At 39.7% G+C, this 21,673-nt stretch overlaps 1 protein-coding gene across 13 annotated transcripts in view; it reads right to left on the bottom strand.

The window, feature by feature from the left end:
- The window catches only part of LOC144506416 (dystrophin-like), a 1,861,003-nt gene that overhangs the window by 749,622 nt on the left and 1,089,708 nt on the right, over positions 1-21,673 (bottom strand). The window lies entirely within an intron of this gene.

Below are 21,673 nucleotides of genomic sequence, written 5' to 3'. Positions count from 1 at the left end.
ACTCTTATTTTGTACAAGCCTTTATACAATAAAATGTTTGACCTGACTTTTCGCCCAAAATGGAAATGCAGCAATAAAGGTAGAAAGATCATTGCAGAACAAAATTATGTATCTGATTTTACTCCAACCATTTTAAGAAGCTTGATTTTCTCTAACATCTGAATCTTAGCTTTAAAAAAACAATCTGTTCAATCTCCTTCCTGGTCTTCCTGTTGAGCAGGCAGTAAATATGCACCAGGGAAACTGTCTTACAAGTGAGAAACTTGCTGTGTTTCTGCCTCACTGTAACTTGCATATATCAAGAACTGGATGGCAGCTGCCAACTTCTGTAGAACTCAAGCAGAGACATTGCTGCTGAAAATTCTTTGGGGTTTTACCAGATGCCAGTTATAAATCCATTGGGAGGCCAGTGGGATGTCGAGATAAATGCCCATTTTCAGACATTTCCCTGGAAATTCTGCCAGTCACCCATGAAAGTTACAATAGCATACAACAGCAAAAGCCCCCCTGCTAAACTGTCGGGTCACATTATTTCTTGGCACCATTTCTGATCGGTTTCTGTATTCAAACACTGAACACCAGTCAGCAGCACTGAAAGGAAGTATCCTTCCTCCACGTGAGTGTTTAAATGCTTCTGGTGCACATGGGAAGCTTTGGTAAAGAATTGTTTGCACCCACTTCCCTATCTCCTAACAGCTACAGCATTGAATTCAGAACAATGCATTGCAACATGCAATTTTTTGCTCTTGAGGTGGATGGTTTCAAAATTCAATCCAGGAGCATTTTTGTGGCCTGAAGGACTAACATAGTAACAAAAATTGATTAAATTATGGCCTAACAAAGAGCAATCATTCTTTGAGCTGGATTTGAATGAAAGGATAGACAAAAGCAATTTGTGGATGCTCTCCCGATTCCAACCTAAATCACTTCAAACAATTGTGTGATTTTAACAAAGGAAAATTCGTTTTCCATGTTCGTACTTAAAATGATCTTTGAATATAAATGCCATCTTTCCTATCCATTTGCACTTGTCTTCTTTGACTTACCCATGTCATCTCTCATTAGTGGATAACAGAAATGGGATAATGGTGTTTGTTGTATGTATGAGCTGAGCTCCACAGGCCCTTTACAGGATGACTAATCTACATATTTCAATGTCGTTGCAATGTTATTAATGCTTTCTTGCACTTACACAATCCAAGATAAAAATATCAACACCAAATGATGAGAAGTTAAACGTGCATAGATTTTCTGACAAAATGCTTCAGTTCAGATTTGGTACTATTTCTATTCAAAATTTTGTTCGGCAGACCAGAAAGAACAAGAAATAATGGAAAATGGCCCTCTGGCGAGCACCTTCTTTCCCAAGAGGCTTCAGGTTGGTTAATGTTAGTAAGTATCAATTAATTAAGCTGATGAATAGACCAGAACCAACAACACAAAGATGATTTAAGGGTTATATATCCAGCATGAACTGCAGTTAAAAACAAGAGCCAGTGCTCTCACTTTGTGTGGTAACTACTTCAATATTAACTCTATGAAGAGAAGAATTTTATTTCAATTGCTAGAAGTGGGAGGCAAGACTCCAACCAGCCACAAACACACTTACTTCTGGTTTAGCCATAACAGATTTGGTGTTGACTGAGTAACTTACCAAGATAAGTAGCTTACTAGTTGAAATATTAAATTACAATGAATGCCTCAGACTTTGACAGAGAACTCGACTTAATGCCTGCAAGCAAGAGCTTCCAGACTCAACATTGCTTGTAGACCAGGAGGAACAGGAGTGCTTCACAATCTACCCCCAGTTCCACCAAGTTAACTTGCCATGATCTGCTTTCCTCTCCTTTCAATTGACCAAACTTCACCGTGATCTGATCCTTCCCCCTGATGATCCTCTGACCTGATCTGATCTCTGCCTCCCTACAATCTTCCCCACTTCCCTACATTACCTCTCTCCTTCCCTCCTTGCTCTTGAGCACTGCCCCACCCTAGCTATTAAACATTTTACAGCCAGTTATTGAAGGAGGAGATTATAAGTCAATTATTACTTAGTTTTAAATTCATCCACAAAGTGAGACATTACAAATGTATAGCTCCTATCTCTACAACCCAACTCCAGTGTATATAATTGTATAATGCTCCTGCCCAGTTTGAAAACAAGGACCTCCCACGTGTGAAGGAAACACGATAACCACTGCACTGGAGAAACACTGAACTTTCTTTAAATCCTTAACTTTCTAGGGTGCAACAACTTTTTGGAAGTGCAAGTGACAAAATGCAGGGTTTTTTTATTCATTTGTGGGACATGGGCATCGCTGGCTGGCCAGCATTTATTGCCCATCCCTAGTTGCCCTTGGAGGGCAGTTAAGAGTCAACCACATTGCTGTGGCTCTGGAGTCACATGTAGGCCAGACCAGGTAAGGACAGCAGATTTCCTTCCCTAAAGGAAATTATTGAATCAGATGGGTTTTTCCGACAATCAACAATGGTTTCATGGTCATCAGTAGATTCTTAATTTCAGATATTTTTTATTGAACCAGCTGCCATGGTGGGATTCGAACCCGCGTCCCCCAGAACGTTAGCTGAGTTTCTGGATTAATAGTCTACCAATAATACCACGAGGCCATCACCTTCCCTGTCAGGGATTTGATCTCGGGACTTCTCCCATACTCACTCAATGAAAGCCCCAAAGGTAGAATCATATTCTTGGACTAATGAGTACCAGTATCTCTTTATACGCTTTTGAGTACAATGAAATAAATAAACTAATTAACATATGAATCACCCCTTAAAGGGGCACTGTAACAAAATAAAACAGTAAAGAGACACCAGGAGTGGTCTGTAGTGTAGCAATCATCACACTTCCATCACATCCCTGTTTCAAAATTAGCCAAAAACATTATATTACTTGAATTTAAATTTCCTTTAAAGATTTGTTTTTGTTTGAGTGCCCCTTTCAGGGGTTGTTAATTAGTTTTATAGGTATACTCAAAAGAGTATAAAGAGAAACTTATAAAATTAAATTAACATGATGTTCCTGGGGCTGATGATGTACTCCAGCTCTTAAGGTGCCCACTGGACCTGGAAGGCCTCAAGTGTACCAGGGACACCATGTGCTATGTGGTCCCCAACGGCGCCGTTTCACTATTGCCTTCCTCACCCTGCAGCTGTCTGGCTTCTCAGTCTACAAGTTGTTTCAGTAAAGGAGCCATTTTCTCTAAATTGCTGAAGATTTAATTGAATAGCCTGCTTACAGTCTCGATTTTCATGTGAAAATGAACATGTACATCGAATCGAAGGTGGATTCCTACAAATCTAACAAGCTGCTTAATTACAAAACTTGGCAGAAAATGACAATAAGAATATAGCTTACTGAAGTGCATGGATATTTAAAAAGAGGAGGCACCCAGTACACTAGAAACTAATCAACCCCACACTTAAATCTAAGACTGTAGCAAATTAATCACCACACCTCAGAATTATAGGAGAGGAAATCATGGCAATCCACTGAAATAATTCTGAAGGAGGTAAAATTACAAGGGTTGTCAAGAACACAAGTAGCATTTGAAGCAGTGATTGGAAAGTATAAAAAAAGCTAAATAGTAGGGCTGACTGGCTATTTTAATCTTGTACTCGGGAGGGGAATTTAATTCTCAAACTATCGGTAATTGAAGCACACTCCTGAACAGTAAGTGCTATGAACTGAGCAGATAGGCTTTGACCTAACTATAAAAGTTCCTTTTGATTCTTTCTTGAAGATGGCATCTCAGAATACACAGTAAATTCACTGAAATTTACTTATTACAAATTTTCATTAATACTGAAGAGTTTTCCCTGACAACAAGAACAGAGTTTCACAGGCAACTACAGGGCACATTCTGTTCACTCAAAGGATTTTGAGAGAAAATTCTGAAACATCGGAATATTAAGATTTCAAGGATTTATTTTTTGTGACCAGCTTTTACAGAATCCTGGGGAAGTTTTATACACTGTTGTTTGCTGGAAATATGGCTTTGAATGGCAGGAACATTTGTCACTTTCAGAATCCTTAAGCCACAAAGAAGATAGTCTCAGAACTGATGATCACCTGAACTAAATGTGAGGGTAAATTATTTGAAACACAGAACCTGGTTCTTCATCCATCAAATAGGTTTGTTTGCTTAATCAAAAAATACGGGGAGACAGTGTGAAGAAAATCTCTAGCTATGCAGTGTTCAATATAGCCAATTTCAAAAATCTTAGTTTTCCCTTTAGCAAAATACTGAAGAAGAGCCACATGGACTGAAAACATTAACTCTGTTTGTATCTCCACAGATGCTGCCAGACCTGAGGTCTTCCAGCATTTTCTCTTATTATTTGTTTTTAAATTTTTAACACTGCAGAAACTCACAATCTGCTCTTAAAACAATTAGAGTCCAACATTCTGGCAAAAGAAGGAAGGCGTGAATATATTGCACCTTTGATGATCTCAAGATATCCCAAAGCACTTTACTGGCTATGAAGTAATTTGAAGTGTAGTCACCATTATAACGTAGAATCGCTTTTCCAGTACAAGAAGTGAACCCTCAGTATGCCCAAGTGGAAATCACCAAGCCCCATTTCCCAGGCACTTTTATCAGTGGGACAGATTTTTGGCATTTGCAAGGGCATATCAGCGGTCCCTGCTTTGAATTTAAGCATGCAGTAAAGCATGGGCTTCCCGGTCCAAGTTGTCACATAGTCTATCGGTAAGCTATAAGAACATAAGAACATAAGAAATAGGAGCAGGAGTAGGCCATCTGGCCCTTCGAGCCTGCCCCGCCATTCAACAAGATCATGGCTGATCTGAAGTGAATCAGTTCCACTTACCCGCCTGCTCCCCATAACCCCTAATTCCCTTATCGATCAGAAAACTATCTACCCGTGATTTAAACATATTCAACGAGGAAGCCTCCACCACTTCAATAGGCAGAGAATTCCAGAGATTCACTACCCTCTGAGAGAAGAAGTTCCCCCTCAACTCTGTTCTGAACCAGCCCCCCCTTATTTTGAGGCTGTGCCCTCTAGTTTTGGTTTCCCTTCTAAGTGGAAAGAATCTCTCCACCTCTACCCTATCCAGCCCCTTCATTATCTTATATGTCTCTATAAGATCACCCCTCATCTTTCTAAACTCCAACGAGTACAGACCCAATCTGTTTAATCTCTCCTCATAAGCCACACCCCTCATCTCCGGTATCAACCTGGTGAACCTTCTCTGCACTCCCTCCAAGGCCAATATATCCTTTCGCAAATAAGGAGACGAAAACTGCACACAGTACTCCAGTTGCGGCCTCACCAGTGCCTTGTACAGTTGCAGCAAGACCTCCCTGCTTTTATATTCTATCCCCCTCGCGATAAAGGCCAACATTCCATTCGCCTTCTTGATCACCTGCTGCACCTGCAGACTGAGTTTTTGCGATTCGTGCACGAGGACCCCCAGGTCCCTCTGCACAGTAGCATGATGTAATTTTTCTCCATTTAAATAATATTCCAATTTACTATTATTTCTTCCAAAGTGGATAACCTCACATTTGCTAACGTTATATTCCATCTGCCAGATCCTCGCCCACTCGCTCAGCCTATCCAAATCTCTCTGCAGACTTTCCGCGTCCTCCATGCAATTCGCTTTCCCACTCACCTTCGTGACATCAGCAAACTTGAATACCCTACATTCAGTCCCCTCCTCCAGATCATCTATGTAAATGGTAAACAATTGAGGCCCCAGCACCGACCCCTGCGGCACGCCACTGGTCACCAACTGCCAACTAGAAAAGCACCCATTTATCCCAACTCTCTGCTTCCTGTTAGATAGCCAATCCCCAATCCACGCCAACACCTTACCCCTAACTCCGTGTACCCCAATCTTCTGCAGCAACCTTTTGTGAGGCACCTTATCGAACGCCTTCTGGAAATCTAAAAACACCACATCCACGGGTTCCCCTCTGTCAACCGCACTAGTGACATCTTCATAAAAGTCCAGTAGATTCGTCAAACTCGACTTTCCCTTCATGAATCCATGCTGCGTCTGCTTGATCGAACCATTCTTATTCAGGTGCTCTGTTATTTCCTCTTTAATAATGGACTCTAGCATCTTCCCAACTACGGACGTTAAGCTCACTGGCCTGTAGTTACCCACCTTTTGTCTACTTCCTTTTTTAAACAGCGGCGTAACAGTAGCTGTTTTCCAGTCAGCTGGCACTACCCCAGAGTCCAGCGAATTTTGATAAATTACTACTAACGCATCTGCTATTACCTCAGCCATTTCTTTCAGTACCCTGGGATGCATTCCATCCGGGCCCGGGGACTTGTCTACCTTCAGTCCTATTAGTCTACCAAGCACCACCTCCTTAGTAACAGTAATTGTATTAAGGACCTCCCCTCCCACCAACTCTTGATCTCTAATATTCGGCAAACTATTTGTGTCTTCCACCGTGAAGACCAACACAAAGAACTTATTTAAAGTCTCAGCCATTTCCTCGTTTTCCACTATTAAATCCCCCCTCTCATCTTCCAAGGGTCCAACATTCACTCTAGCCACTCTATTCCTTTTTACATACTTGTAAAAACTTTTACTATCATTTTTTATATTTTGAGCTAGTTTAGTTTCATAATCTATCTTTCCGTTCTTAATCGCTTTCTTAGTCGTTCTTTGTTTTTCTTTAAAGCTTTCCCAATCCACTAATTCTCCACTATTTTTGGCCACTCTGTACGCATCTGATTTTATTTTAATACTCTCCTTTATTTCCTTCGTTATCCACGTCCGGTTATCCTTTTCCTTACAGTCCTTCTTTATCACCGGAATATATTTTTGCTGAGTACTTAAAAAAATCTCCTTAAAAATCCTCCACTGTTCCTCAGCTGTCCTAGCTACCAGTCTGCTCGCCCAGTCTACATTAGCCAATTCCACCCTCATCCTATCGTACTCCCCTCTGTTCAAGCAGAGGACACTGGTTTGGGACCCTACTTTCTCACCCTCCATCTGTATCAGAAATTCCACCATATCATGATCACTCATCCCAAGAGGATCCTTCACAAGAAGATCCTTAATCCTACCTGTCTCATTGCACAGAACCAGATCCAAGATAGCTCTCTCTCTCGTAGGTTCTGTAACATATTGTTCAATGAAACAATCCCGACAGCATTCCAAGAACTCTTCCTCAAGCCCTCCACGTCCAATTTGAGTCGACCAATCAATATGTAGGTTAAAATCCCCCATGATTATTGCCGTTCCACTTTTGCACGCATCCATTATTTGCTTGTTTATAGCCCTCCCCACCTCTAAGTTATTATTTGGGGGCCTATAGACCACGCCTACCAGTGTCTTTCTCCCCCTACTATTCCTTATCTCCACCCACAACGATTCCACGTTTTGCTCCTTAGAGCCTATGTCGTCTCTCACTACCGTCCTGATATTATCCTTTATTAACAAGGCTACCCCACCTCCTTTTTCTACCTGTCTATCCTTCCTAAATGCCTGATAACCCTGTATATTCAGTTCCCAGTCCTGGTCACCCTGCAACCACGTTTCTGTGATGGACACTAGATCATATTCATTTGTATGGATTTGTGCCATCAACTCATTTACTTTGTTTCGAATGCTTCGTGCATTCAGGCAAACATCTATCAACCGAGATGTTACAAATATACAATGTGGAAGAGCTTTGCACCCATGATTCTGGTATTCACACTATTTAATCTAAAAACCAGGAAGACAGACCCTATAACTGTCATGCTTGGGTAAAGATTAAAACATGGCTACAGAAGGCATCAGCTTCAATAGTACACATCTGAATCTGAATGTCAATTCTCTGGGATTGATAATCTTAGTCTTGGTAGGAATATACTGTCTCAAAATGCCTCAAAGGTACTACTCCCAGCTCTCTGAGTAGCAGAGAATCTCTCTCAGATCTGGCCCCTTGCTGAGGGTTGGTGAGAGGGGATGGTCGGTGGAAGATTCATTTGAGATCCCTCTGCCAACAAAATGTCAGTAAAGACACAACAAGGTTTACTGCTGGTGAAACTCAGTTCTATCTTTTTTCCTAAATAAGGTGATTGCTGTGTTGCCCTTAAAGGGACAGAGTAAAGGTTACATGGCCTAGGTGGCCAATCGGCACTCAAGTGTGGAATCACCCTATGGTGAAAAAGGCTCTTAGACAGGAAACAATTTGGGAGCTAGCTACAGTCATGAGACTGCTGTAAAGTTCTTAAGAATAAATACCTTTGTGTTCACTCATGAAGTCTGTGAAAGTGTACCATTACATCTGGTGACGAGGATGAATTGTCCTGACACTACCTCTGGCCCTACACTTATTTGTATCCTGCTTAATTGAAGCCTGAAAAAAGGGTGCTCACCAGCATGCCTCTCTTTGGTCAAATAGACCCACTTGACTCCTCCATGGAAGACTGGACATGATATGTTGAGCTCCTCGGGTAATATTTCCAAGCAAGCAAAATATGGGAGGAGAAACACAAAGCAATTCTGCAAAGTGTTTGTGAAATTCAAATCTATAAACTTATTCACAGTGTTTCAGCCCCAAGTGCACCTGACTTGAAATCATCTTGAGAGCTTGTGGATTTTAGTAAAGGCTCAATTGCAACCTCAAACATCAGTCATACTCCAAAGACTCAAATTTAATTTGAGGAGGAGAGCCTCAAATGCATCAATCACGACTTACATTATTAAACTGAAGCAATTATTAGAGTATTGTGATTTTGGAGACACCTTAAATAACAAGTTATAGGATTGGTTAGTCTGTGATGTGGACAACAAAATTCAACACAGATTGCTTGCAGAAACATGAATACATTAAATTTAAACGAGCAATGGAAATAGAACTGGCCATAGAAAATGCTGCAAACAGTGCACAATTTATACAGAGTACACAAAATGGTGCCATTAATCAGTTGGAGAAGGAATCTGCAGCCAGCCATGGCACCAAAACTGCCAAAGCAGCTGCAAAGCAGAAACAATTTCTGCCAAGAAAACAAAAAGGTACATAATAGGCAATCAGTTAGTAATGCTTAAATGGGACTGTTACTGATGTGGAGTAATCACACTCCTAAATTATGTCAGCTAAAGGAGGCGAAGTATTTTTATACTCACAAAAGAAGACATTTGACAAAGCAATGCAGAGCTAAGTCAAGATTGCCGAATAAACCATCAACCGAGATGTTACAAATATACAATGTGGAAGAGCCTAGCACCCATGATTCTGGTATTCACACTGTTTAATCTAAAAACCAGGAAGACAGACCCTATTACTGTCACGCTTGGGTAAATGAGAAGCCTCTTAAGATGTAAATGGATAAAGGGGCATCAGCCACTCTGATAGGTGAGTATACATTTCAGTATCTAAAAGAGGCAGTCCAACCATTGAACTTGAAGAGCACTTCTGCCAAGTTGAAGACATATGGGAGAAGAAATAAAAATAAAATGCACCATAGTGGTACCTGCAAGCTATGGACAACAGTCTATCCAACTCCCAGTGATAATAGTGACTGGTGAAGGTCCAAGCCACTTGGCCACGACTGGCTTAAAAAAATCAAGTTGAAATGGGCTGAGGTTTTTCAGGTATGGGAAGGGGGAATTACCCAAACTTATAGGAAAATACAAAATATGTTCTGTGATGAATTAGACAAAATCAAAGAACAAAGAAAAGTACAGCACAGGAACAGGCCCTTCAGCTCTCCAAGCCTGTGGCGATCAAGGTGCCCGAACTAAACTAAAAAAAAACCTTTTGCCCTTACTCAGTCCCTATCCCTGTATTCCCTCCCTGTTCATGTACCCTAGAACTATAAGCTAAAATTTATGTGGATCCGAAAGCGATTCCATGATTCATTAGGTTAAGACCAGTACCATATGCTTTATGAAAGAAAGTGGATATTGAGTTCAACAGGTTGGAAGAACTAAGCATTATCCAACCAGTTTAGTTCTTGAATTAGGCAGCACCCTTAGCCCAATATTGAAACCAGATAAGAGCACCGGCATTTGTGGTGATTATAAGCTAATAGTTAATCAGGCTGCCAAGCTGGATAAATAGCCAGTCCCAAGAATTGAAGTCCTGTATACAAAGCTACATTTAAGTCATATGTACCAGCAATAGCTGATGCTTCCAGGGAGTATGTCACGATAAACACACACACACAAAGGCCTTTTTCAGAATTTAGAATACAGATCCTAAATAGGAGTTCAGGGTTATTGTATTGTAGTATTACCATTTTCACTTCAACATAGTGGTTTCAGATGCATATTAGTAAATCAAAAGGGGAATAAAACTGGACCATAAGCCAATTAAGGTGGATTCTAGTCAAGTAATCTGATAGTACCTGTAGCCTAACTTCAACCCAATCAAAATTCATATTTTCAAGCATGTTCAATTGGACGACAGCATCTCACGGAGGTTTCTTGAAACTTGGAATGGAATCATCTCAATGATATGAGAGAATAGATTCCACTGTCTGTACTCCCTAAAAGTTATTAAAAAACTAATAATCTGAAAAGTGGAGATTTTTGAGTCCTGTACCTGTGACCTAATGACATCCAGACAAATGCAAATCTCTTCAGAGTTCAAATGAGAAAGTGAAAATTTGAGAAGCATTAGTATCATTTGTTCCACTTAACCAAGGAAACTGAAACTTTCAAAGCCAAAATTGTGAAACAGAAATTACTTACTGGCTGAACCACCTCCTCTCGAAAGAAGAATTAATTTCCAGGAATACCCAACCAAATGTAAAACACATTAGCTGAGTTTAGCCTGTGAAACCATGATAAATTGAATGCTGCACTGAAGTGATCCGACTCAGGAATGAAGTATAGCAAAGCAGCTCCGTGTAGCACGACTGTCAATCCAATCAGTCCATGCCAAGGAACTACATCTCGTCAGATCACTCACTCTAATCTTTCTAATTTATTTTGACAACCACTCATCAACTAACTTTTTATGTAAAATAGAAAGGGTTGTCAACTCCTATATATTAGCTTTCATATTTCCAGGCCTTTTGAAAGTAAGATTGCTTCACTAGCAAAATAATTTATGAAAGGAATGGCTGGACCACACTAAAAATACATCTTCCCCGGGCAGCATGTTTATTTTGTCTTTTGATATTCACCCAACTTCTGTTTTTTGGATTATTAGGTTTAAATAACCCTGCTCTTTTAAAATTTAGATTAGAATGAAGTATTTGTTTTGTCACAAACACACTCACCAAGTGTATTCATGTTTCTGGCTTTACATCTTATTCACTGGCGTTAAAAACAGCTTCCTGAAACAATTTGATGAAAAGTCACAGACCTGGAAAGTTAATTTTGCCCCTCTGCACAGATGCTGGCCAACCTGCTGGGCTTTTCCAGCATTTACAGCTTTCCAGCATCCGTAGTATTTTGCTTTTGCATTCATGTTTCAGGAGAACCAGTGAACCAAAAAAAAATAGTTTTCTGAAGAAATTTGTTGCTGATCATTTTCCATTTCAAATATGTATAAAACAGCAAGCCTGAAGGCAGTATATTATTAACCTGACCTTTCGGCAAACTTTATGAATAAAATATTCATTCTATGGTCAATAGAAGTCAAATTTACGATTTTAATTTATGCTTTCAGATGCAATTAGTTATTTTTTAGCATTTCAATGATTTCTCTTCAGTAAATGAGTACAGTTATATAACAAAAGCCATTACTGTAACTACTTAAGATCTGTGTTTCCGAACAGTAATGACATCGCACTAAGAAACTGCCAATTTTCCTCAATTATTAATGTCACAAAGTTGATTAAGCTATTTGTTTAAATGATCTTTGTAAACACAACCTCAAGAGTAAAAGCTGTGATGAGCTGAGAACTCTATTCACTACAACTGATGAAGCACAGCCAGATACAGATCAATGAGTCAATAGTGAATTGCTGCGTGAGTTAATTTATTAGTTCAAGGTTTCCAAAGAAGACAGGCACTGTACCCAAACCAGAAGAATCTATGGGAAAAAGGGGCCACTGTTAAACCAAAGTTCTGCAAACATAGCAGTGTTGACTTGAACAATTGTCATTTGAATGGTGTGGAGGACACTGTGGATAAAACACCAGCACAATGCAAGCGCCTGGCTCCTTACAACTGAACAGTTTACAACTTACAACTGAACTGAAACTGAACGCCAACAACTGCCAGTTTCCAGATGCAATTTTACAACTCATCCGCTTCATCCTGGACCATAATGTCTTCACCTTCAACAACCAGTTCTTCATCCAGACACACGGAACAGCCATGGGGACCAAATTCGCACCTCAATATGCCAACATCTTCATGCACCGGTTTGAACAAGACTTCTTCACCGCACAGGACCTTCAACCGATGCTATACACTAGATACATTGATGACATTTTCTTCCTTTGGACTCATGGTGAACAATCACAAACAACTATATGATGACATCAACAAGTTCCATCCCACCATCAGACTCCCCATGGACTACTCTCCGGAATCGGTTGCATTCTTGGACGCACACATCTCCATCAAGGACGGTCACCTCAGCACCTCACTATACCACAAGCCCACGGATAATCTCACGATGCTCCACTTCTCCAGCTTCCACCCTAAACACGCTAAAGAAGCCATCCCCTACGGACAAGCCCTCCGAATACACAGGATCTGCTCGGATGAGGAGGATCGCAACAGACACCTCCAGACTCTGAAAGATGCCCTCATAAGAACAGGATATGGTGCTCGACTCATCTATCGACAGTTCTGACGCGCCACAGCGAAAAACTGCACCGAACTCCTCAGAAGACAAACACGGGACACAGTGGACAGAGTACCCTTTGTCGTCCAGTACTTCCCCGGAGCGGAGAAGCTACGACATTTCTTCCATAGCCTTCAACATGTCATTGATGAAGACGAACATCTCGCCAAGGCCATCCCCACACCCCCACTTCTTGCCTTCAAACAACCGCACAACCTCAAACAGACCATTGTCCGCAGCAAACTACCCAGCCTTCAAGAGAACAGTGACCATGACACCACACAACCCTGCCACAGCAACCTCTGCAAGACGTGCCAGATCATCGACACAGATGACATCATCTCACGTGAGAACACCATCCACCAGGTACACGGTACATACTCTTGCAACTCGGCCAACGTTGTCTACCTGATACGCTGCAGGAAAGGATGTCCCGAGGCATGGTACATTGGGGAAACCATGCAGACGCTGCGACAACGGATGAATGAACACCGCTCGACAATCACCAGGCAAGACTGTTCTCTTCCTGTTAGGGAGCACTTCAGCAGTCACGGGCATTCGGCCTCTGATATTCGGGTAAGCGTTCTCCAAGGCGGCCTTCACAACACACGACAGCGCAGAGTCGCTGAGCAGGAACTGATAGCCAAGTTCCGCACACATGAGGATGGCCTCAACCGGGATATTGGGTTCATGTCACACTATCTGTAATCCCCACAGCTTACCTGGACCTGCAAAGTCTCACTGGCTGTCCTGTCTGGAGACAATACACATCTCTTTAACCTGTCTTAATGCTCTCTCCACTCACATTGTTTGTACCTTTAAGACTTGATTAGCTGTAAGTATTCGTATTCCAACCATTATTCTGTAAATTGAGTTTGTGTCTTTATATGCCCTGTTTGTGAACAGAATTCCCACTCACCTGAAGGAGGAGCTTAAGGCTCCGAAAGCTTGTGGCTTTTGCTACCAACTAAACCTGTTGGACTTTAACCCGGTGTTGTTAAACTTCTTACTGTCCTTACAAAAAGGGCAGGAGGTGTTATTTCCCCAAATGCCACTGTGAAAAAGACAAGAATACCCCCAAAGGACACTTTCAAAAGGAGTGGGAGGGGAGTTGTCCCTCAATGCTACGGTCACATTTGGACTAATCTTTCGGGTCACCAATAAACCAAAGTTTGAACTTATGCTCCACTAATGGCTCTTCAATTCATCTTTGTGTGGTATAACACTGCTGAAAATTGGCAGAAGAACCTGGAAATCTTAAATCCCACTCCCCGAACACAACACTGCCTATTTTTGCAGGGAGCAGGACTGCAGTGGGGCCAGGGTTCATGCATGCACAATTTATCGTGGTAGCTGATCATTTATGTCATCAATTGCCTCCACTGTAGTAGGACTTTGGTAGACCAGGAGTGTGAAAACTAACATGTGCAGTTTACCTCAGGTAACAGCTGGTTTGAACTTGGTGGATTTGTTTAGATATCCAAGGAACCCCTTGAAGAATTAAGGTTCCCCTTTGGATATGGTTGAAGGACATATCCTTGGGAGAGGTAAAGCACCTTTTTTGGCTGATTAAAAATAGACATGATTGTGTGTAAAAAAAAGTGCATACAATTATTGCAACTGTCAGAGCTGTCAAGGAACTGTCAAAAACTGCTAAAGAACAGTCGCAGCTCATTGGGACTCCAAGCTCATTGGAAATGTCAAAGCTCAATGGCACTGTCACAAAGTATGTTGTCCTTAACCATATATTTAAATATCATCAACAAAGTGCAGAGTACAGGGGCAGGCCTTCACACTCATTCCAACCTGACCTGCCATTCCAGCTCCCACGCCGGAACAAGTCTAACCTTCCAGGCCTCTTTTGCTTCAAATTGGGGGTGAAAATCCGGGTTCTTGCTTTCCACGTGTACCACTGCTAAAAATAGGCTAACGCAATATAGGTGTGTACTTTACCAATTTATTTAAACATCTACTGTCATTCAATAACCAAAGTTACAAAACAGTCACAATACTCATAAAAAATGCAAACCTGTTTTCTGTGTTCTTATCGTTTCATTAAAGAAGACATAAAGTTAAAGTACTCATGCATTCGATATGTAAATAAATACTGAGTTCTCTTGTCGAACATTGGTGTTACCTTTTTCATTTAATCAGAAATGCAATTAGTCATGTGGCTAGTATTTAATGTATTATCCAGTTCCTGTAGATAATAGTTCCAGTAAATGATGTCTGAGGACCATCTTTTTAACCTTCACCTGTCACAATTCCACACTGTTCAGAGTATGAACAATATAATTGTATATTGAACACAAACAAATACAATATTACTTGTTGAAACAGTAATTCAAATGAAGTCCTTCATCTTCCTCTCTAGTCTTACCCTCCCAAAAGGGCTTCATCATCTGTTACAGCTCCTTTTTAGTCTAATTAGCAATATTTACAGATATCTATTATTTTCTTATCATTGACTGGAAAGAAGAATACCCATCAGACACATGAAAAACAGAGCTTTCTGAACCACCATGGTGTTTACTTCTCCATACCTAATGAGCTTTAAAAACATACCTAATTGATACTGGCTGCAAAATCCGTCAAACTATTTCGTTACTATAGCCTAGCAAAACCACATGCAAACGATAAAATAAACATATAGGCAAGCTGACTGATTTGAAATTCTATAGAGGGTTATAATCCTGCTCATTAATAATATACACCTCAGTTGTCAGTCTAGCCACCAGTAGCTACAAAATTGTGCGACTCCAAATGGCCCCAACACGCACTTTTATTGCACCCTTCAATGTGAAACCAAGCCTTTTTGTGGCACATTCTGTGTTTGGTGTTATGTTTGACTAGCAGTATAAATGCAATGTAGCACCAAACATGTTGACATTTCATACAATATGTCATTTTGTCATTAAAGACTAAAACTGCACAAGTGATTTGTTTGTGTGTTCTTCATTGGGTTTGCTGTTCTGCAATTTCAGAATGTATAAGATATATTTTGTAAAGACTTTCATATACCACACTTAAAGTCTCACTCTTTTTTTAAATTCTAGTCGGACACACACTGTGGATATTGCCCAGGCATATCCCAGGAGTTCTTAAAAAAATACATGATGCATATCCTAGGAATTATTAAAAATACACAATGCAGTAGTAGACACATGTGCAGTTATGTGTACACATGCTTAATAAAGATGATCTTCAGTTGTACATGCTTATTTAATTAGATGGAATCTAATTAATCCTATATTTACATGAACTTCATTTTATAATTTCAGAAAACAAATGCATAAATATGATACCTTGTCACATCATTTTGATAAGTTTCAAAGGACTTCACAAACCATTTCTGAAGTGCAGGATTATGTAAGTAAATGCAGAAGCCATTTTTTGCACACAAAAAATAAACAACAATGGGATGCACAATACATTAATCTGTCTGGTATATTTAGGAGAAAATATTGGCTAGGGTACTCTGAGAATTCTCTGAATTTCCTCAACTGTTGCTATACAATTTTTAACACAAATCTAAACAGTTACATGGGACAGTAGTTTGACAAATTTTTCAAATATAGCCTGCCCAACAATGCAGTACTTCACTCGAATTTCAGTTTGTATTTCAGCTAATTAGTCTCATTGCTCATGAAGTGAATACTAATGTAAAACACCCATGTTTCAACCTTCAGTAAATTAACCCATTCTTGCAAGACATAACCTAAGTAATTAAGATAGTTTAATTGAAAATTTCCATTGAACAGTTAGCTTCATTTGTGTTCATTTTTATCCCAATTCACTTATTTAGCACCTATAGCATCCACATTGCATATCTCTCAGTCAGGTGAATGTGAGAATCATTACAGTTCTGCAGTAACTACACTTGAAGGAGGAAGTATTGACTGGCAGTTAGTTCTGTAAACTCATATGCTTGGACTGCCATTGAGAGACTTGGATTTTATAGCCAGTACACTAGCAAAGGATCTTTATTTAATCAGTTGACAAAGACATAGATAACACATCTCAAGTATTAAATATGGCTTGCAAGTAACACAAAGAACAATATATAGTGGCAGGCTCCAGTGTCATTCTAACAAGTAAAATTATTAGCAACATTTTTCTACTGTACAAAAATCGCAATTCACCATCTCACACTAGTCTTAGCATCTGTAATGCATCAATACCCTGTTATTATTAAATTTGAATTAGCAAGCACTTTATTGCTTTATATTAAGTTACTGAATGTATTATATGGAGCATGTATTTAATTGCAAACTTTATAAATGTCTTCAGTAACTTTTATTCTTGTATCTGGCACTGTGGCAGATATTTCCAATATTAAGTGCATCACACTGTGTGACACATAATAGCTGCCTTCAACACCATCCCCCCACCCTTCTGCCGTTCAATAACTGAGATTTCTCATGTCCGAAACTAAATTGGAGGTTTGAACAAAACAAACCAATTCAAAAAAAAAAATTTCACATTAGCATGATTCCATCTATCCATTGAATTGTCCTTTCATCCCTTCATTAAGATTTTACTTCAAGGCTTCTCTCAAACCAATGGGTTTGAACTTGAAAATTTTGCCCAGGGCTATAAACTGAATTTCAATTGTTTAGCCTGACCATTTTAATCCAGTTAATTTTTTTGAATGGATCAATATTGTTCAGTCAACTCCACATATGTGATATATCCTTTGTCATTCTTTAACTAATTTTTAAAAAAAGGCAATGTGAAAAGCCTTTAATGAAGTAAAATTGATATTGTTTTTCTTAAAGAGATAGTATGTGAAAAGAGAGAAGGGAAAAAAATGATTCTGCTCTGATTACACATCTGCTGCAGGATTTGTCTGTGTTCTGAAAACTTTACAAGTATATTGAACAGGAAAGAAGTGAACGGTAGAAAATCTTTCTTTACAACATTACTTCCCCTTTTTAAATAACCTTGAATTTTAAAGCTAAGAGTTGACAGTTATAAAAAATTAATGACAACCATATATCCCCATGAGATTGAACTTCTAACACCTGGGAGAAAGAGCCAGCAAAAAATGGAAAGATGGGAAGAAACAGGAAGAAAGGCAGATACCACCACACCTGTCCCCCACCTGCCTAACTGTCACTGCTGGATCAATTTATAATTGAAGGCAATTTGAAAATTCTCCCAAAAAATCACATCCACCACGAAGCTGCAAAATATGAACACTTAACCTTAACATATAAATGATATGAAAGCAGGATAACAGAACCTAGCCTTTCAAAAATTCTTCCAATCATGTTGAATGTAGAGAAATGTTAATAAAAAGGTATCTACAGGATGGGGAGATGTTCAAAATATACTGCACATGCACAACAGATTCCAGGCGACAATCCATTTTCTTCTTCATTTCCAAGAGTAAATGATAGACAACAGTGAAAGATCAATAATTTTACAGTAGAAAGACCAATAAGTTCACAAACAAGTTTGGCACAGAACAGAAAGACAATACAACTGATGCAGAATTAGTGAAGTTGCCTTTAAAACAGATTTTCCAAAGACGTAATACTGAGGTGTCACCATGACAGAAGCCCTTTACTACAACAGGACCACAAAGAGTGCAACAGTAGAAGGTGCTGGAACAGAAATGGTAATAAACCCCTAAAACTGGTAAATCACTATTGAGAGAGGGCAGTCATTCCAGATACAGTGATGCAAAGTAGAATCATTTTCAAGGAAGGACATAACTGCTGATCCAAGCAGAGAATTTAATTGAACAAAAACACTTCTCTTTTAAATGCTAAATTTGGGTGTCTGATGTAAGCAAAATTCTTAAGTATAACAAAATGCCTGATCTGTACAGTAAATGTTCCCACATATCCATGTATAGCACTTTGAATACAATTCATTTGCTAAAATCCCACACTTTCTACATTTTATTGTCCAAACTATGAGCTTTGTTACGCAGGATGCAGTTATGGGACAGTTTATAGGATTTAATATATAGTCTCTGCCACAAAAAATTATTAACTAACATAACTCCTATTCTGAAATAACATTTAATCAGATTTCGAATAGATTACACATTTACAAATGATTTGCATGCGTAAGATTGCACCAACCAAAACTGCAATGGCGGTCTGTAATGCAACAATAACTTAAATCTCCGACCACAAAACCTCACATTCCATAACCATGTCAAATACTTGGTTGTACATTAGATTTTAATGCAGAATGGCAGCTTAAATAAAAGCAGTCAACCAGATGCCTCGTCCTTCAAACAAGCTGCCTGTCCTCAGTTATCACCTGTTTTACTTGCATGTGTCCATTATTGCTTAATTCAGTCACACCTCATTAGGAGAGTGAATTCAGAGTGGTTGGAGGAGAACCTCAATTATTCACTAAGTAGCTCAGTCTGACTTAGCATGATAGCACAAGAAATTATATCATACTGAACTCAAGCACAAACACTAGTGCAGGCTGCTGAGAGATTACTATCTTTGGATAGAAGCAATTAACAAATGCTGATAAACAATTCAAAATATCTACCTGTATTCCAATCCAACTTCACCACCACTGAAATATCAGTATCGGCACCATCCCTACTTCAAAGCTCAACATTTCAAATGCCCTCCTCAGTGGCAATCCGACTCCAGCCAATACAAGCTCTAGTTCATTAGAACTCCACATGTAATGCCTCAGTGCCAAAGTTCTGCTGCCCTGCCACACCTATTTTCAGCAACAATCACTTGCATCTCATCTCCCAGTGCATTAAATTCGAGGTTCTTTCATCACTTACAAATCACTATTGTGGTCTTATTCCACTCACAGTATCCTCCTATGGTTCACATCTTTCACTCTTCCAACTTTCACTTACTGTGACCTCAGTCTGGGCACCGCACTTTAGGAAGGACACACAGACTTTAGGGGAAAGGACAGTAGAGAATTACCAGCCTGGTGCCAGAGATGAAGGATTACAGTAAATAAGAAAGATTGAAGATGGTGGGTTTGTTCTCCAGGGGTTCAATGTGACAAAGTGTGAGGTCATCTACTTTAGGCGGCACAGTGGTTAGCACTGCTGCCTCAGAGCACCAGGGACACGGGTTCGAATAGCGGCTTGGGTCACTTTATGTGTGGATTTTGCCCATTCTCCCTGTGTCTGCATGGGTTTCCTCCAGGTGCTCCAGTTTCCTCCGACAGTCCAAAGATGTGCGGGTTAGGGTATTTGGCCATGCTAAATTGCCCCTTAGTGTCAGGGAGATTGGCAGAGTAAATACAGAATAAATACAGAGTAAATAGCAGTCCAAAGATGTGCGGGTTAGGTTGATTGGCCATGTTAAAATTGCCCCTTAGTGTCCTGGGATGCGTAGATTAGAGGGATTAGCGGGTGAAATATGTAGGGATATGGGGGTAGGGCCTGGGTGGGATTGTGGTCGGTGCAGACTCGATAGGCCGATTGGCCTCCTTCTGCACTGTACGGATTCTACGATTAGCCCCAAGAAAGATGGAGTATTTTCCAAAAGGTCAGAAGCTCGGAACTGTGAATAAGCAGGGAGATTTTCAGGTCTGAATATAGAAATTGTTCAAAGTTCATGAAGAGGTACAAAAATAATTAGGGAAGTAATGTAATGCTTACTTTTAGCTTAAGAGGGTTGAATGCAAAGAGCTGGAAGTTATGTTACAGCTTTGCAGAGCTGCATTTTAACCTCATCTGGATGACTCCATTAGCAGGCACTTCATGTTAACTTTCCATTTAACTTGTTCTTTTTATCTCATTCAAACTTCCACATCTATATTTATAATACAAATTGTCAAAGTAAACTTGGTCATGCTGCAGTTACATCTCCTCATCAGGAGGAGTGCAGTTGTATCAGCTCCTCAACCTAAACTTTGTGAAACTCCAACTAACTCTACTTCCATGATTCTCAAATTACTGTGCACTTTGCTAGCATCATAATTTTAAACTTTAAAACGATAACTGAAGTACTTCTGCATGCCCCTGCCCAATTATCTTCAGCCTCCTAATCTCACTTCATGTTGGATTTATATGTGTTTTTTTAAAAATATTTATCTCGGGTATCATCGGTCAAGCTAAGGGTAAGACATTTTATCTAGTATGTTCCACTTCTCTGCATTTAAGATTGGTTATTTCTTGATCATATCACAAGGGCATATACTTGCACTTCAAAGCATACACCCTGGTAATTTTACATACGGGTCACCAAGCACTGGTCATAAAGCTCTGCATCACTAATCCAGTAAAAGATAGAATACTTAACAGTTTCTATTACTGCCGAGCTAATGGAATTTTTTTATTGCCTTCTATCCCACCAGGCTTGTATCTGTAAAGTCTTCAAAAAACAATTCAGCTCATAAAGACTTATGGTTACTTTGTAATTATACCTCAACATATGCTGCCGCTTAACTGTAAATAATGTAACTCTATGCCAAAGGATCACACAGAATGCAAATGAAAAATGGTGTAAGTGATGATACACTGTTAACACATTGGACCATGAGCTGCATATAAATCTCAGTGCCTATTACAGTTGTGTCAGTGTGTCCGTATCAGAGTGACAACCACAGATTATTTTCCTCCTTGGCAACGAAGTGGCATTGGTCTTTGCATGGCAACATAACAAACATTGCAAAATTCATTACAAAGTGAACAGAAAGCACAATTTTCCAGAAATATATATGTATATGAATGTTTATAAAGATCCCTTTTGATTGTTGGGCTTCTAATGTTCTGGTCACCTTATTATAGAAAGGATATTATTAAACTAGAAAGAATGCAGAAAAGATTTACTAGGATGCTACCGGGACTTGATGGTTTGAGTTATAAGGAGAAGCTGGATAGACTGAGACTTTTTTCCCTGGAGTGTTGGAGGCTTAGGGGTGATCTTATAGAGGTCTATAAAATAATGAGGGCAATAGATAAGTCAACATCTTTT

This window comes from Mustelus asterias, chromosome 17, assembly GCF_964213995.1.
Source record: "Mustelus asterias chromosome 17, sMusAst1.hap1.1, whole genome shotgun sequence".
NCBI classification, from domain to species: Eukaryota; Metazoa; Chordata; class Chondrichthyes; order Carcharhiniformes; family Triakidae; genus Mustelus; species Mustelus asterias.
The sequence above is the reverse complement of the archived record's forward strand: the minus strand, read 5'-3'. Positions and strand labels throughout refer to the sequence as shown.